Source organism: Balaenoptera acutorostrata, chromosome 3 (genome assembly GCF_949987535.1).
Source record: "Balaenoptera acutorostrata chromosome 3, mBalAcu1.1, whole genome shotgun sequence".
NCBI classification, from domain to species: Eukaryota; Metazoa; Chordata; class Mammalia; order Artiodactyla; family Balaenopteridae; genus Balaenoptera; species Balaenoptera acutorostrata.
The window spans coordinates 119,216,724-119,236,190 of record NC_080066.1 but is presented as its reverse complement, the minus strand read 5'-3'; the positions used below and the strand labels follow the sequence as shown (position 1 = coordinate 119,236,190).

At 35.2% G+C, this 19,467-nt stretch overlaps 1 protein-coding gene and 1 non-coding gene across 12 annotated transcripts in view; both read right to left on the bottom strand.

The window, feature by feature from the left end:
- MIPOL1 (mirror-image polydactyly 1) overlaps positions 1-19,467 on the bottom strand; it is a 336,113-nt gene that overhangs the window by 139,852 nt on the left and 176,794 nt on the right. The gene's annotated exons all lie outside the window — the stretch shown is intronic.
- On the bottom strand, positions 18,462-18,568 carry LOC114237760 (U6 spliceosomal RNA). The gene has a single exon (XR_003623271.1). It is a non-coding gene; the product is annotated as a U6 spliceosomal RNA (small nuclear RNA).

Sequence of the window (19,467 nt, the reverse complement as noted above, 5' to 3'; positions counted from 1 at the left end):
CCAAGACACATTTTAAAGAAAAACAGAGGAAGCAAGATTTCACATACAAATTAAAAGTTTTCTTGAATACGTTAAGTTGACATAGAGGCATTAAACAAAGCAACTGAAGTTTTTAAGAGATGACAAAACAAAGGAAGAGAAACTGCTAAACCTGACTTCATTTGTGTTAATCAACATAAACATTAATTTAAAGGAAAATTCTGTATATGAAGGTGGAATTATTTGGGAGTTGTGTTTAAGCATGTGAAAAGCATAAAAAAAGAGAATTCCCTGTTTCCTTTTGCTTGCTGCAGACAACAGCAACACAGCCTAGGGCACACTGCTGCGGGTTTTAGCTGTTGTATGGAACTACTCAAAATGCTTTTGATCCATTTTATCTTGCAAGTTAGCAAAGAAATGTTGCAATAAGAAACACCAACAAAGATCTGAAAAAGTTAAGCTCTGGATTACCATATTGTGTTCTCTTGCCATTCAATGCTTCATACAAAGGCAGTGGTGTTCAAAGTAAGGGAAAAAAAGTGGAGGGAGAGAGAAAAAAAGAGAAACTGGTTTCAGAGAGCGCAAAGCACAAAGTAAATAATATTCTTCGACATCCCTTCTTTTTCACAGATTGGATGTTAAAAGAGTTGCAGCAATTAGGCTTTTGTTAATTACCAGCTGTTGAAACAGATGTGTTGACTATCCTTATTAGCCAACAGTTGGGTGGGAAGAACAATTGATGCTCCCTAAAACCAACAGCCAGCTGCTCTGCAGTAATTATCTCCAATTAATAATACAGGTGATAAAGGCAAAAAGCTCCTATCCCACTGTTTCAATAACTTTGGTAGTTTCAATAACTATGGCTTTATCATTACACAGTAATAGAGAATACATTTATTACAACGAGTAAGGTTGTGTATTTGACTCGCATTAACCCTATGGTAGTTTCCATCATGCAATTTCTGGAGAAGGAAATCAGACAAGTGCTAAGAGTAGAAGCAGACATTCGGTACGCTTTTATTTATCATATTTCAAATCACTACCAACTTACTTCTCTAGTACTAACAATAATAGCGAAGCATTAAGTTCTTTGAAAAAGAGAAGCATAACTAAAATCTGTTCTTTTTGATTTCCAGGTGTTTTCACTGATCATGTTTTATATTCAGTTCACTGAAGCAATATATTTCCTCTTGGTAGGACTAAATATCAGTATCTTGTTCCCTAGTTTACATTTCCTCAGTGACTGGTAGAAGCAATTTTACCAAACCCAAAAAGAATTTACTTCATAGAAGTAAACATTATTTTATGTACACAAAGAGATCAGCAAAGCAAACAAGCAAGCAGGAAAACAAAACATAAAACCTTATTTTTATTTTGTAGACATCATCTTATACAATATTCAAGTTTCTAATTATGATGATGTTAAAAAAGAAACATCACACTGGAGCAGACTAATAAAATAGGAATAATTATATGTATAAAAATTACTTTTCCTATTTTCTATTGTCAAATGTTCATATTAAAATTTCACTTAACAGAAATGTAAAACAAAGATTTTAAACAAGCCAGGCATCCGTTTCTATCCTACAAAAAAGGTATCTACAAGAATTTACAACCATATCTATTCACTAATTAGAGAACACTTAAAGACACTGTCTTTCTGAAAACAAGGATTAGAGCTGGATGAATACACCCCTTTCACAAACCTTCCTCATGTCTCTGTTGGGTCATCATAAGCAGCTTGTTCTTCCAGAGTTAAATACAAAAGCTACTGATTATCAGTTCTGAACGCCCTCAGTTAGGCATCAGGACAATTAATAGGGACAGAAACTTTAAAAAACATGTAAATAAATCATTTCACCAAAAGAGGCTGTAATAAAAAAAAATAATGAACAAAGGCAAACTTTCTATAGAAATATTATTTAGGTTGCCACTTGGGCACTCTGGCTTTCCAATATGAAAAATCAGAAGCTTGCCACATTCCATGTAATTACAGGACTTTCAATATTTATATAATTATATAATTACAAACAAGAGAGATAAGCACATTACAAAAAAAGAGAAAGATGGCCCATTTCTATGAAACCAATTTCCCATGAAAATTTGTAATATTTAAAACTATATAATTCATAAGGAAGCTCCTGATATATAGAAGCTAGCAAAACGTGCAAATAGAGGAGCAAACTGTTGGTTTTAATGTCTGGACATCTTTATTAGGCTGTAGAATTTATTCTGTGATTTCTCAGTTCTAATACAAGACCTAATTTCTCACATAGTACTGTTAAGAGCAAACATCTACCCTGACACTGGCGCAGTCCTCCTTTCCCTCTTCACTATGCAGGAATACTGGAAAAGTACACACGTGACACAGCAGCTGATCATGCTTTCTCTTCTCTGTGGAAAGGTACAGGTTGTAGTTACCATCCAAGGCAGCCATAGCTACTACTGAAGCAAGAGGGCCGTCCTTTCATTATATCCTAGGTGACCTAAACACAGGGAAGGCAGAAGTGAAACCTACTCCTAAACTCACTGCTGTTTAAAAATAAGCCAGGAAATATATATCCGCTCTCTTCTACAAAAAAAAAGAATGGCAATATGTAGTGAATATCTGATTGCTGCACACAATTCCTCTAAATGCTGCTTTTTTTGAAATTTAAAAATACCTAAGGATAACTCAGAACAGTACTCAAGTATTCACAGCTAATTTCAACAGGGGGTGCTTCAGATATCTTATTTTCACACCAATTTCAATGCATTTCAATTTAAGAATTTTACTGTACGATTTAATAACCTGGGATACACATCTGCATTTTCTCATCCATAACATACATTTCCACTGTTCAGCATGCCTTTCCCACCTTGCTCACTGGCACACTCATTAACTTGCTCTGCATTCTTTCAAATCTCCCCACAAAAACTGTTCTTTGTCCTATGCTTCACTTCACCTTGTGTATATATCTATTATAGCATTCATCTAATTACATTTGCATTTTTTGTACATTTATCTACCCAATAGATGGCAAATTTCTTTTCCTTTTAGCATTTCCAGCATGTAGTATATAAGATATTATATTTTCAGTGAATATAAATATTGAAAAAAAACAAAGGTATCCTTGTCTACTTATTGTTCAAAAAGTAAATTTTTATAAATGTAAATCATATCATATAAAGATATGGTTTATTTAATTCAGGTTGACCTACCATGTATATCCCCATGAATAGAAAACTTTATCCTCTTAACTGAAATAATCAATTTGGCTTTACTGAATTTCATATTCCACATACTAATTCCAGTTTTACATCACCTCATAATTGATACACCTCATAAATAAAGGTAAAACCTTAAAAGTAAAAATAAGGTTTTTTAAAACCTCTTCTATCCTCACTTACCACTCCTACAGTTTACTTGAAATAGTTTAAAACTGTAGTCCATGCCATATTTTGGATTTTTCCTGTTGTATATAACATATTTTGAGAATCCTTTCTCAACGCATATCACAATTAAAATCATCTTATCACTGCTTAAATTTATCTATAAATTTTAAGGCATATTGGCTACCACTGGTTCTTATACACTATCTTTCCTTCTTTTGAGATCTGTTTTACTTTTCTTTAGGCTACAATACTTCTTCAAGTAAGGATAAATAGGAACTTTCTTAGACTTACTTGTTAAAAAACAAAAGTCTTTGCTTTGCCCACTTGTATAAATGCTATTTTGGATAGATATAGGATTCTTAGATTGCAGTATTTCCCTGTAAGATTTATTAATATAGTTGCACTGTACTACTATCAGTTTTGCAGGTGAGAAATTTAATACAAGTATGATGCTCTTTCCTTTGCAAACCATTATTCCTATGCTGGAAAGGAAACATTTTCTCTTCACCAACAGAGTACAGATATTTTAGCCAGATATATCTATACATTTAACATATGTAAATAAATTTACATATGAGTAAAAAATTTATTCTACCCAGTCCTTGCGATGTACTTTCATTTTGATAACTTGAGTTTTTCTTTGGTTCAAGTGAATTTTCATCTGTTATTTCTTTGAATATGGTTTCCCTTACATCTACTCCTTTCACTTCTAGAGTTACTCCTGTTTTCCACACACTAGGTTTTCTTTGTCTAGCATTTCACTCTAATTCTTTGCTTTCTCCCTTTGTTCTTCCAGATCACTAGATTTTTGTCCCTGATCATTCTGTTGTTCAAATCTCCTATGATATCTTTTTTTTAATGTTGGTCTATTTTGATCACTCCCTCAAAATATCTGACCCTTCATAAGAAGTCTTGTTTTAATTTTTAATTTTTCTTCTTGTACTAAAACGGCTTCAATTGGAGCCAACTGTGTGGTAGAATATGGTCTTTCTCCATGCAGCAATCAAATTCTCTGAACTACATGTGGACTCTCAAGCCTATTCATATCAGCCCAAATGGGTTCCCTCAGCACATTTGAAAACTACAGCAGTGTATTTGGAAGAGTGGTGATGAGCAAGATTTAGTAAGTAGTTTCTTCATTAGGCAGATTGGCAAGTTTCTCTTAGGGCATGATCATTAACTGGACAGAGATAGCTTCTTTCTAAGACAAGAGGGCCTACTGGAGCTCTGGTATTCAGGGCAAAAACAACTTTTATTCCACCACTTCTTTTCCTATCATTCATTGAAACTTTTAAAAGTTGTATTTGTTTTCCTTTTGTACAAATGGCAAATAGTCCTCCTTTTGGATCATAATATTGACTCCATAGGGAGTTGGTATTGATCCTGCAGGGTTCATTGAACTTTGTCCTATCCTTATCAATGACCTCCAGTCCCAGTAATTTGAACTTATGCACTTCATTCATTAAATACTCCAACAGCCTCCAAGCCAGTCTTTCCTACCTTCCTACACCTGCCCTAGTTAAATCTATTAAAACCTGTGAGATTACTTTCCTCCAACTCTGGTATTATCAAGTCACACATTTTATCATTCCTCCAGGAAAAAAATCATCAGAACTGCCTTATTTCTATCATACCAAGTACAACCTCCTTTGCTTCACTTTCAAGAGTCCACTCTCTGACATCAGAGTTGTCCATAGGCTGATCAACCATTTTGGGAAACCCCTCCATGGGATGTAAAAAGTTCTGATCTTTGGCAATGGGTGCAGAAGTCTGGCAGCGGGGAGTACAAACTCATATGGTAGTCCAAAAAATAGGGCTGAAAGCAATACTGGTTTTAGTATCTGACGGACACAGCAAAATTATCTGCCTTTTCCTCTGCAGTTGCCGCTTTTTCCTCTGGCCACTAATTTAGCAACCATGATTTGTGGTTCACAATCATGGATCATTCATCATTGCATCACTCCTAGTGATGCAACTTAAGTTCAACAAAAGTACACTGTCAATGTTAACAGTTCATCTCTGACTTCCTCTGTGCAGTAATTGTGCTTTGTATCAAGATAGTGCTAGTTTAATGCTTAACACAGTGAATATTATGAACATGCTTTCTAAGAGTTCAGATAATGAAAATGAGAATGACAATCCCAATGCCGGCATGACTGAGACATCACCAAAAATGAAGGCTAAACGAGAGGACACATGCACACGTAGATTAGGCAGATAAACAATCAAAACAGAACATACTGTAAGATATGCAGAGAGAATTTGGGGTTGGACACGCTGGAGAGCGAGATGTGAAAGAACATATGGAAACAATCTCCCAAGTCTGGGGTGAGACAGGCAAGTGTTTCTAAATCAATCAAAAGGGTTTTTTTTGTCTCCCCAACTCACACCAATAATAATAAATTACATCAGGCTGCATTAGCCTGGGCATACTACACAAAACAGACACAAATTATTGTTTTGTTTGCTTGACTGTTCTATGAAACTGAGTAAAATTACCTATTTTGGCTCAGAGGCTGCAACTACGGATAAACAAAAAGGGATTTTGATAAGAGTTGTGCTGGCCCCTTACAGTGTAGTGCTGACTTTGCCAGCACTTAATGGCAATCACGCTTTCTATACCATGTCAAATGATGTACCAAGTCAGAGCAACAAAAATCATCCCCCCTACTTATTAGGTATTTTCATTTGACAAATCGAGTTTCAAATTGTCTTCTTGATTTCTATGAGGGTTTTAAACCGTAGAAAACATAAAACAAAAGATTGTTGATATCTTGTCCAAATATAAACTAGACTTTTCTCATTTATCTGGATATTAGGCAGACACTGTAAACGCAAATTTCGGCAGTTTCTTTTCAGTCTGTAAACTTCTTCCCAAATAAAATGAAAAGATCTTACCTGTCAAATGTCCCGCACACCTTGTATGCAATACTTCTAACACAGGGGTATGATCTGTTTACCCGTGATACTGAGGCTTTTATAACGAAAGTTTTTGTTCACTTTTGATTCTCTCAAAACATGCAAAATTATTTAATGAGATTCTTTACTTTATAGAAATGGAGGTAGACAGCCTCCTTAGATATGTGCCTATGATGGCTATCATTGTTGCTGGCCATAGAAAAGATATTAAAAGGCTGGCCTGTAATAATATCACATTTTCAAAGTACAGGACAAAAAGAATGTCCTTCTATGATTTGGAAACACAATGAGGATATTTATATGCTTTTCTCTAAAACTGTTTGGTGATCACTGAAAAAGCTATAAGGAGCCTAAAGAAGGAAGAGTGGACCACCTGAGTTGTTTAATGTTATGTGTAGGTTGTGAAAAATACTTATACGACCAAAAAACAAACAAAGAAGACCATTTTTTGGAATAAAACCATTTTGGAACTCAAAGTCACTAGGAAGCAGCATTATATTAGTTTCCTAGGACTACTGGAACAAATTACCAGAGATTGGGTGGGTTAAAACCACAAGAATTATTCTCTCACAGTTCTGAGGCCAGCAAGGTGTCAGTAGGATTGCTTTCTTCCAGATACTATGAGAGAGAATCTGTTTTCTGCCTTTTTCCTGGCTTCTGGTGGTGGCCAGCAATCCTTAGCATCCCTTGGCTTGTGTACACATCACTCCAATCTCTGCCTCTGTCATCATATGGTTTTCTTTCCAGCGTCTTCTGAGTCTGTGTCCAAATTTTCCTCTTATAAGGACATCAGTCATTAGATTAGGGTCCACCTTCATGCAGTATAACCTCATTTTAACTTGATTACATTTGCAAAGATTTGATTTCCAAATAAGGTCACATTAATAGGTACCAGGGATTAGAACTTAAGGATTTTTTAGGAGGACACAATTCTACCCACTACAGGCAGACAAGTTAAACAGGGCTTTCTCAATTTCTGTAGTAAACTGTAACTTATTTGGAATCCAATTTTGAATTCATGAGTTTAAACTACTTCTGTGTTCAACTGATGCTGAGAAAGCCTTTGAGAAAATTCAACATCCATTCATGATAAAAACGCTATAGAACGTCTTTGTTGTGATAAAGAGTATCTACAAAAAATTATAGCTAACAACGTACATAAAGATGAAAGACTGAATGCTTTTCCCCAAGATTGGGAACAAGGCAATGAAGTCCACTCTCACCACTCTTATTCAACACAGTGCTGGGAGTTCCAGTCAGTGCAATAAGGAAAGAAGAGGAAAGAAGAGACATACACATGTGAAAGGAAGAAATTAAAAAGTCCCTATTTATAGACAAATGATGGCCAGTGTTGAAAATCCCAAGGAATCTTAAAAAACACCCCAAAACCCAAAAAACCTAGAACTAATAAGTGAGCTCATCAAGGCTGCAGGAAACAAGATAAACAAACGAAAATCATTTGTATTTCTGTATCCTGGCAATATACAACTGGAAACACAAAATTAAAAACAATATTATTGACAATATTGATAATAAATACTTAAGTGTAAATCTAACAAAGCTTGTACAAGGTCTGTATGCTCAAAACGACAACTGCTATTAAATAAATCAAAGAAGACATAAATGGAGACACATATGGTGTTCATGGACTGTAAGATTCAAAATAGTAAAGATGTCAATTCTACTTGAATCGATCTATAGGTCAATTCCTAGCAAAATCTCAGCAGGATTTCTTGTAGATGTAGACAAGCTGATTTAAAAATTTACACAAGGTAAGGAAAGTAGAATAGCTAAAATAATTTTGAAAAGAAGAATAAAGTTGGAGTGATCACACTATTTAATTTTAAGACCTCCTATAAAGCCACAGAAATCAAGACAGTCTGGTATTGGTGAAGGGATAGACAGACAGATAAACAGAACAGATTGGCTAGTCCGGAAGTGAAGCCACACAAATATGGTTAATTGTTTTTTTGATAAAGGTGCAAAGCAATTCAACAGAGAGAGTCGAGTCCTTTAACAAATGGTGTTGGAACAATTAAACATCCATATGCAAAAAAAAGAAAAAAAGAAAAAAAAAAAAAGACTTCAACCTGCCACATGTTACACAAAAGTTAACTCAAAATGGATAAGTCTAAGTGTAAAATGTAAAACTATGTAACTTCTAGAAGAAAATGTAGGAGAATATCTTTATGACCTAGGATTAGGCAAAGAGTTCTTAGGATGATGCCAAAAACACAGTCCATAGACAAAATAACTGATTAACTGGAATTCATAAAAATGAAAAACATTTGTCCCACCAAAAGTATTAAAAAAATAGCTAATAGATCAAAATTCCATCCATCAGTGGTCCCCGCAACTGGTTACATATGAGAATCACCTGGAGAACTTTTTAAAAACAGATTTTCAGGGCCTATCACAGACCTACTGAATCAGATCCTCTGAGGGAGGGCTTTAGAATCTGTATGTTTTAAAAACTCTACAGGTAATTTTGATACACAGCTGATCCACAGACTATCATTTGGAAACAACTGTTATAACAAGAGAACACAGGATTGAGAGCACAGCAGATGGAATAGCTCTGAATAGAAGGAGGGATGTCACCTCCTCTGAGACATTAGGAAAGCAAATAAGGATAAGGTTGAGAGATCATACTTACCAGACCCATTTTCTCTGTGAAGTAAGATACAAGTTTATCCTCTCAGAGAGAAAGAGGAAGAGCACCGGAATTAAGACCTCTAAAAGAATAGTGGAAGTTAGAAACGGTTGTTGCAGAGATCATGCTAAAAGAATCGCTAAGGGGCACTGAGGACAAAATTAAGGTTGAAGATAAAGCCACAATCACAGCAACTGGCTCAACTGGGTAATTATTTTTTATAGCAGTTTAGGATTAAGAATGAAGAAATTGTACTGTATATACTTTGATGTCACCGCAATAACATAATGGTGACAAATTTGTGATGTATCTATAATTCAGACCACATTTGAACCTCGCTTATGCCACAATTTCCCAAACTGAGTGACAGGAAACTCGCAACCGATGTTAACTTGTGCTAAGGGAACAAAGGGTCCCTTGGTCTTATAAGTGTCCCTGCTGTACTTTAAATCTCTTTTAGAAATGCACAAAGAACGTTAGAATATTAAAGACTTTGAGAAATCTCACAAAGAAATGTGTTTAATATTGTTTAATAAGTATGCAAACTTATTTTCTGGGGAAGACTGCTTTTCAACACACTTATTAACATTCCCTCACTACGTTACTTGCAGTTTTGGAAACTGGGAACAAAATATCGATTTATCACATTGTATTTGATCTATTTGATGCAAGATATTCAGGTAAAAAATTCCAAGATTCCAAGTTTCCAAACATTCGCAAAATTCTATAATTAACTAAACATATTTTTATGTAGATTTTATTATATTTTTTAAAGATTTTTTTTGATGTGGACCATTTTTAAAGTCTTTATTGAATTTGATACAGTACAGCTTCTGTTTTATGTTTTTTTTAAAGTCTTTATTGATTTTGTTACAATATTGCTTCTGTTTTATATTTTTGGTTTTTTGGCCCAAGGCATGAGGGATATTAGCTCCCCGACCAGGGATCAAACCCGCACCCCCTGCATTGGAAGCCGAAGTCTTAACCACTGGACCTCCAGGGAAGTCCCCTTCATGTAGATTTTAAATGTATTTCTAACAATAATGTTGGACAAAGCACTAGGACATCCTGGATACCTAAAAAGTCCTTTCTTAAATCACAAATTAATGGAACACAACCAACATCAAACTCCTTAACTTATCACAAAGAATTATAGTCAAGGTCCAACCATTACTGCAGATTTTGGCATGAGGCAGGTCCATCTTAATCCACTTCCAATGATTTTTACTATTAAGTTGTTATAGATAATAAACAATTAAAGAAAGGAAAAAGGTGAAGAAAATGAGATTGTACATTTTTCTTTTGGCAATGCATCTCTGGGGGAAATAAAGGTGAATGAGGTTAGTAATCCGCAGCTCTATTTTACTGGAGAAATGGGGGTGAGACCTTAGTCCTCTGAGGCCTAAAGAGTTAAGAAAGAATTTCTGATAGGTTGTTAGGTGATCTGACATAAGCTTACTGTGGGCAGAGCTAAGGATATGTACCTTATGTGTTAAAGTGAGAGGATGAAAAATAGCCCAAGATATTATCTCTACTTTCTCACTTTTCATTCATTCATTCATTCAACCTCACAAACTGAGGTTTGCTTCCATCAAAATATGAAAAGTTAAGGTGAAAACAATATTCAAACTGTTTACGTGTATGAATACATATCCTTCCTACACTGTATTTTTTTTTCTATATTTCAGATGTATCCTCCCTTGACACAGGTCTCCCTTTAACTACCACTCCATCTCTGTAGTTATACAGCAAACTGATACTTGTTTACATTATCTTTACTTTCTCATTACACATTTTCTCTTCAGCTTACTCCCCCAGAGCATTTATACCCATTGTTCCACTGAAAATGCTCCTACTGAGGTCACCATATAAGTCTCCGCACAGTCAAATCCAGCGAAAAGTATTTTTCTTCATTTCACTAGATGGACTATACAGCAATTGAAAGAGTTGACCATATCCCTCTCTGACTTGAAAATTTCCTTGATTTCCTAGCTACTCCACTCTCCTGTGTCTTCCTACTCTCCTTTGCTGTTCCTTTTCTCTCCTCTCCTTCACCTCAAATATGTTAGAATGACACAGGGCTTCATCTTGTTCCTCTTCTCTATCTGTATTCTTCCCTTAATACTCTAATCTAGACCCATGGCCTATTAACCATGTATATAGATGATTCTAAAAATTTACATCCCCCGTCCTGGCTTCCTCTCTGAGAACCCCAAATGTCTGTACCTAACTGCTACCATGGTATATTCAAAGTGACTAAAGTGAAAACTAACATAGCCCAACGAAAACTTTGAGTTCTACCCTATCTCTTCTCATCTTTCCTACCTCAATTGCAATACTACCGTTCGCCCAGCCTAAAATCAAAACACTGATCCTTGAATCTTCTCTTTCCTTTAAGTTACTCCCCCAAGCACCCCCCACCAATGAACACAATCACCATCACTATGATATCCAAACACAGAATGCAAACATAAAAGTACTTTCAGCCGTTGTCTTGAACCCATCTACTCTTTCTACTTCTTAACACCCTAATCTAAGCCACTATCATCTCTCATCTAAGCTAATATAATAGTCTCCTAATGGTTCTCCCTGCTTCTATTCCTATCCTTTACAAACTCTATTACACATAGTAGTAGCCAGCATGATCTTCTTATCCTTAAATTATGTCTCTCATTTGCTATTAAACACCACTGATACATACTTATCATAAAATCCAAAGTCTTATCAATGTAAAAGTCACTTTAAAAACATAATAAAGTTCCAGCTTACCTTTTATTCCCCCAAGTTTTAAAAATGTGGTAAAATACACATAACAAAATTTATTGTCTTAACTATTTTTAAGTGTACAGTTCAGTGGTATTAAACATATTCATAATGTTCTGCAATCATCACCACCATCCATAGCCATAATTTTTTACATTATGTAAAACTGAAACTCTATGCCCATTAAATAATAACTCTCTATTTCCCTCCACCCCCAAGCCCCTGGCAACCACCATTCTACTTTGTTATGATTTTGACTACTCTAAGTATCTCATCTAAGTGGAATCATAAAGTATTTGTCTTTTTGTGACTGGCTTATTTCATTTACCATAATGTCCTCAAGGTTCATTCATGTTGTAGCATGTGTCAGAATTTCCTTCCTTTTTAGGGGTGAATAATATTCAATTGCATGTATTCACCACATTTTGCTTATCCATGGACACTTGGGCTGCTTCCACATTTTACCTATTTTGAATAATGCTTCTATGAACATGGGTATAAAAATATCTCTTGAGACCCTGCTTTCAATTATTTTGGCTACATACCCTGAAGTGGAATTGCTGGATCATATGATAGTTTTACTTCTGAGTTTTTGAGGAATACCATACTGTTTTCCACAGCGACTGAACCATTTTACATTCTCACTAACAGTGCACAAGGGTTCCAATTTCTCCACATCCTCACCAATGCTTATTATTTTGTCTTTTTTTTTTTTTTTTTGATAGTAGCCATCCTAATGAGTGTGAGGGAGTGTATCATTGTAGTTTTGACTTGCATTTACCTAATGATTAGTGATGCTGAGTATCTTTTCATGTGCTTATTGGTTATTTGTATACCTTCTTTGGAGAAATGGCTATTCAAGTCCTTGCCCTTTTTTTAATTGGGTTGTTTTGGTTTTTTGCTGTTGAGTTTTAGAAGTTCTCTCTATATTCTGGATATTAACTCCTTATTAATCATCGATATATGATTTGCAAATATTTTCTCCCATTCTATGCAGTCTTTTTACTCTGTTGGTATTGTCTTTCGATGAACAATTAAATAAAATTTTAATGAAATCCAACTTATCAATTTTTTCTTTGGTACCTATGTTTTTTAGATTCATATCCAAGAAATCACTGCCAAATTCAATGACATGAAGCCTTTGCCCTATGTTTTCTTCTAAAAATTTTATGACTTTAGCTGTTATATTTAGGTCTTTGGTCCACTTTGAGTTAATTTTTATATGTGATGTTAGGTAAGGGTCCAACTTCATTCTTTTGGGTGTGGATATCCAGTTTTCCCAGAATCACTTATTGAAAATACTGTCCTTTCCCCACTGAATGGTCTTGGAACCGGTGTCCAAATTCATTTGGTTATATATATACGTGAAGGTTTATTTCTGGGCTCTTTTATTCTACTCTATTGGTCTATATGTCTGTCTTTGTGCCATTAACACAGTGTTTTGATTACTACAGCTCTGTAGTAAGTTTTGAAATCAGGTATTTTGAGTACTTTGTTCTTTTTCAAGATTGTTTTGACTATTTGGGTCCCTTGAGATTCCATATGAATTTCAGGATGGGTTTTTCTATTTCTGCAACAAATGTTATTGGGATTTTGATAGGGATTTTTCATTGACTCTGTAGATTGTTCTGGGTAGTATTCTTTAACAATATTAAGTTTTCTAATCCATGAACATGGGATGTGTTTCCATTTATATATGTCTTCTTTAATGTCTTTCATCAAATTTCTTTTGTAGCTTTCATTGTACAAGTCTTTCCTCTCCTTGGTTAAGTTAAATGCTAAGTATTTTATTCTTTTTGATGCTATTATAAATGGAATTATTTTCATAATTTCCTTTTGAGATTGCTCATCGTTAGTATATAAAAATGGAACTGATATTTGTATGTTGACTTGGAATTTTGTTACTCTGTTGACTTATTAGCTCTAATGGTGTTCTGGTGGACTCTTTAGGGTTTTCTATGTATAAGATCATGATCATCTGCAAAAAAGAGATCCAGCTTAACTTTCAGATCTAATTTTATATATCTATTCCCCCCTCACTCACTGTGTTCCAGCCATTTTGAATTTCTTCCTATTTACTCACTATATCATGTATATTCCTGCCTCAGAATGTTTATTTTATCAACTCCCCCACCCCCAAATGCTCTTCCCATAAGTTCTTGTCTGCCAGGTTCATTGCCATTCAGCTCTTCTTATTCTAGCTTCCTGAGGTAGAATCTTAGAATATTCGCTTTCGGCCTTTTTGCTTTTCTAATAAATACATTTTAAGTATATCACTTTCCCTCTATGGTCTGTTTGAGTTGCAAAGTTCTCTCTCTCTCTAACTCCCCCTGCCCCCACTGTGTGTGTGTGTGTGTATCAGGTGGTTAACTATATTGTTGAAATCTTCTATATCCTTTCTGATTTTGATTTGTTTGTTCTATCAATTACTGAGAAAGATGTGTTAAAATCTACCACATGATTGTAAATCTGTCTATTTCTCCTTTCAGTTCCATCAATTTTCACTTTATATATTCTGAAACTACTACTGGGTGTATATAGATTTAGAATTGTTATATTTTCTTTATATTTATCAATGTTAGATATCCTTTATTTCTAATATAATGCTTCTTAAAGTCCACTTTGTTTGCTATGAATATAAATACCTCAGCTTTATTTTAACACCTGCATAATGTTTCTTTTGTCACTCTTGACTTTCAGCTTTTTGTACCATTATAATTTAAGGTGTATTTCTTATAAGCAGTACACAGCTGGGTTTTGTTTTATTACATAGTCTGACAATCTCTGCTTTTTAATTAGAATATTTGTCCTTTTCATTTAGCAAACTACCCTTATTACAATTATGTTTACAATTTTAATCTTGGTTTCCATCTGATCCATTTTTTGCATTCCTTTTCTCTCCTTTATCATCATCTTTTGGATCATTCAATATATTCTATTATACCACCAACCTCCTTTAGTAGTTCCTAAGTATACATTGTTTCCTCTCTGATCTTTATTATTTCCTTACTTCAGCTGACTTTAGGTTTTGTTTGTTCTTCTTTTTCTAATTCTTTTAAGTGGTAGCTTACGTTGTTTATTTGAGATTTTTCTTCTTTTTAAGGAAGGCCTGTATTGCTATGAACTTCCCTCTAAGAACTGCTTTTGTTGCATCACATAGATTTTGTATGGTTGTGTTTTCATTTTCATTTGTCTCAAGGTATTTTTAAATTTCTGCTTTGATTTCATTGTTGTTCCTAAGCATGCATTGTTTAACATCCTTTTTCATGGTTATCTTAGAGATTCTAACTTTTCTAACTTGTTTTCCTGAATTTTAACTAATATGAACAGTTACTTTTATCAGTCATGCTTAGACATTTTGAGTACATTACATGCTTGCTGGCGTTAGGGTTATTTTTGCCATGCATTTTAGTTATAAATACATTTTAAACCTCAGAAGGCATTATTGTTGTTGTTTTTGAATAGGCTACATTAAGTCAATATTTTAATGTTTCTCAGTACACTTATCCTTTTGGCTGCTCTTCATTCCTTCCTACATTTCTCTGTTTATGTTTGGAATTGTTTTCCATTTACCTGAAGAACTCCATTTACTATTTCTTTCAATGCAGACAAGCAAGTGACTAATTCTCTAAGTTTTTGTCCTTTCACTTTGAAGGATATTAAACTGGGCATAGAATTCTACATTGGCAACTTTTTCCAGAGCTTTAATTATGTCATTCTACTCTCTTCTGGTTTCCATTATTTCTACTGAGAAGGCAGCAGTCAGTCTTATTGTTGTTCTTTGAACAAACCATTTTCCTTAGTCTGCTTTTAAGATTTTCCTCCTTCTCTCTGAAGTTCATAACTTTTACTATGTTGTGTCTATGTGTGGTTTTCATTTATTTATCCTGCTAGAAATTCTTAGAACTTCATGAATTTGTGGTTTGAAAGTATTCCATCACTTTTGGGAAAATCTTGGTTGTTATCTCTTCAACTATTGCTTCTGTGCCACTGTTTTCCTCATCTCCTTCATTGACTCCAATTACACATATACTGGGCTATTTAAATTTCACCTGTCTTCTCAGATACATTTTTTTCTCACCCAAATTTCTTTGTATCTCTGTGCTTCAATTAAAAAATTTACTGTCAATCTGTTATTTAGTTTACTAATCTTGGCTTCTGCCCCTAAACCAATCTAATAAGTTTGCAATTTCAGATATTGTATTCTTCAGTTCTAGAATTTCCAATTGATCCTTTTATAGAGGTTCCAATTTTCTGGTGAAATACTTAATCTGTTTATCTGCTTTCTCTTTCATTTTCTCTATCTTTTTTTTTTTTTAAGATTTATTTTTTTATTGATTAATTGATTGATTGATTGATTGCTATGTTGGGTCTTCGTTTCTGTGCTAGGGCTTTCCCTAGCTGCGGCAAGCGGGGGCCATTCCCCATCACGGTGCGCGGGCCTCTCACCATCGCGGCCCCTCTTGTTGCGGAGCACAGGCTCCAGACACGCAGGCTCAGTAATTGTGGCTCACGGGCCCAGCCGCCCCGCGGCATGTGGGATCTTCCCAGACCAGGGCTCGAACCCGTGTCCCCTGCATTAGCAGGCAGATTCTCAACCACTGCGCCACCAGGGAAGCCCTTTCTCTATCTTTTTGAATATTTTAATCATAGCTATTATTTCTTTTTCCAATTTATCCCTCCCCCCCTTATCCCCTGGTAACCATAAGTTTGTTTTCTACACCTGTAACTCTTTCTGTTTTGTAGATAAGTTCATTTATACCTTTTTTAGATTCCACATATAAGCAATATCATATGACATTTGTCTTTCTCTGTCTGACTTAACTTCACTCAGTATGACAATCTCTAAGGTCCATCCATGTTGCTGCATGTGCCATTATTTCATTCTTTTTTATGGCTGAGTAATATTCCATTGCATATATGTACCACAACTTCTTTATCCATTCTTCTGTTGATGGACATTTAGGATGCTCCCATGTCCTGGCTATTGTAACTAGTGCTGCAATGAACATTGGGGTGCATGTATCTTTTCGAATTATGGTTTTCTCCAGATATATGCCCAGGAGTGGGATTGCTGGATCATATGGTAGCTCTATTTTTAGTTTTTTAAGGAAACTCCATACTGTTCTCCATAGTGGCCGCACCAATTTACATTCCCACCAATAGTGCAGAAGGGTTCCTTTTCTCCACACCCTCTCCAGCAGTTATTGTTTGTAGGTTTTTTTGATGATGACCATTCTGACTGGTGTGAAGTGATACCTAATTGTAGTTTTGATTTGCATTTCTCTAATAATTAGTGATGTTGAGCATCTTTTCATGTGCTTTTTAGCCATCTGTATGTCTTCTTTGGAAAACTGTCTATTTAGATCTTCTGCCCATTTTTTTAATTGGGTTGTTTTTTGATACTGAGCTGCATGAGCTGTTTGTACATTTTGGAGATTATCCCTCGTCGGTTGCTTCATTTGCAAATATTTTCTCCCATTCTGAGGGTTTTCTTTTCATTTTGTTTATGGCTTCCTTTGCTGTGCAAAAGGTTTTAAGTTTACTTAGGTTCTATTTGTTTATTTTTGTTTTTATTTCCTTTACTCTGGGAGACAGACTGAAAAAGATTTTGCTGTGATTTATGTCAAGGAGTGTTCTGTCTATGTTTTCCTCTAAGAGTTTTATAATATCCAGCCTTACACTTAGGTCTTTAATCCATTTTGAGTTTATTTTTGTGTATGGTGTTAGGGAATGTTCTAATTTCATTCTTTTACATGTAGCTGTCCAGTTTTCCCAGTACCAGTTGTTGAAGAGACTGTCTTTTCTCCATTGTGTGTGTGTATATATATTATATATATATTTATTTATTTATTTTTTAATAAGAGAAAATCTTTATTTCAAACAGGGTCAGTGGGTCATTTCAAACCTGAATTGATGCACAAATGTAACACTGTTTAATGATCAATTACTGCTAAAATGTGGATTAAATCCATCAGTCTGCCAATTCTGACATTTATTATAGACCCTATTATTTACTTTAGTAGTAGAGGGTAATTTTCATCAGAAGAAAATGAAAACAACCTTACATTTCTACTAATGTAATGAACTGTATCCCCAGTATTGCTCTGAAATTATACCCCTAGGTTGTTAAGAGAAATTCTAACTTCATCCAAATGTATTATTTAACTGATAATCTTCAGTCATCATCTACTGTTGGTTTGATGTTACTCCTCTTCTTATCTGACCCCAACAATTAAATGCCAGTGTTTCTCAACTCTTCAGCTAAGGGCTATTTTTTCTCCTACTTCTGTGCACACAGGATTAGTGAGAACTATTTTACCCAAATCAGCCTTGACTGCACTAATTCTTCCTCTTGTTGAAAGGGATCCTATGTTCACCATAAGCACTTCATTCTTAGACAGCTCTTGCACCTTTGCTGCTTTTTTGTCTCCTTCTGTGCATGCACCAAGAAGTCGTCTAAGTAGGAAATAGGAAATTTCCAATTCTGTGAAGATCTCAGGTAAAGCTCCAACTGCACCAAGCACCTGCCCCATCATTCTGTCAGCCCGGCACAAAGTGGGGTCAATTTTTGTTCCAACTCCAATGAGACCCCCTGGAGCAGCATACTGAAGATCACTGTGTTCCACAAAAAGTGATACAATTTTGGAAAAGATTGGTTTACACATGAGTTTTCCTTCACTATCTTTGGAAACAATACCAGGTCTGACTGCTATCTCCTGGCTCACCTGAAACATGTAAGTGAGTAATCAAAATATGTGGGACAACACAAAAAAATATGGAACATTTCACGAATTTGTGTGTCATCCTTGCGCAGGGCCCATGCTAATCTTCTCTGTATCATTCCAATTTTAGTATATGTGCTGCCAAAGCGAGCACTCTCCATTGTATATTTTTGTCTCCTTTGTCATAGATTAGGTGACCATAGGGGCGTGGGTTTATCACCAGACTTTCTATCTGTTCCATTGATCTATATTTCTGTTTTTGTGCCAGTACCATACTGTTTTGATGACTGTAGCTTTGTAGTATAGTCTGAGGTCAGGGAGTCGGATTCCTCCAGCTCCATTTTTCTTTCTCAAGATTGCTTTGGCTTTCTGTGGGCTTTAGTGTTTCCATATATACTGTAAAATGTTTTGTTCTAATTCTGTGAAAAATGTCATTGGTAATTTCATAGGGATTGCATTGCTATTATTAAGTCCTTGTCCATCTAACTCCATCTAATATCTGGATCAACTTTGAGGTGTTTTATATAATGTGCATTTCTCCTAGTTTTGGTCATGTAGTCTTATCTTTTTTTGTGCCTAGTAATTTTCAACTGAATGCCTGTCATTGCTTGTAAAATAATGGTAGAGATTTCAGACATTATTTATTCTGGAGGTTCAGCCTTACTTATGCCAGGCAGATGGAATAGGAGGTGATCACATTAATTCAAACAAGAACTGTGCAGTTGTAAATGCCAGTCTGTAGCCTCTGGTTCTCATAAAACAGCTGTGAAGTCCATCCTGATTCTCAGAGACTTTCTGTTTACGTTTTTAATCTCCTAACCTGTACAGCCTCAGATGTCCTGAAGGCACTGCTAAATGTGCACTTGAATTCCCCTTCCCTCAACATCACCACCAAAAATCTGCTGGTTTTTCTGTGTCCTAGCAGTGACACTCCATGAGTATAAGGCTGGAATTTTCAGATTTCTACGTACAGATAATCAGCAAATGCCTACAGGGTAAAAGTGACTAAAGAAATCAGTTCTCCTTTCAGATTTTTTGCTACCACTGTCTGGG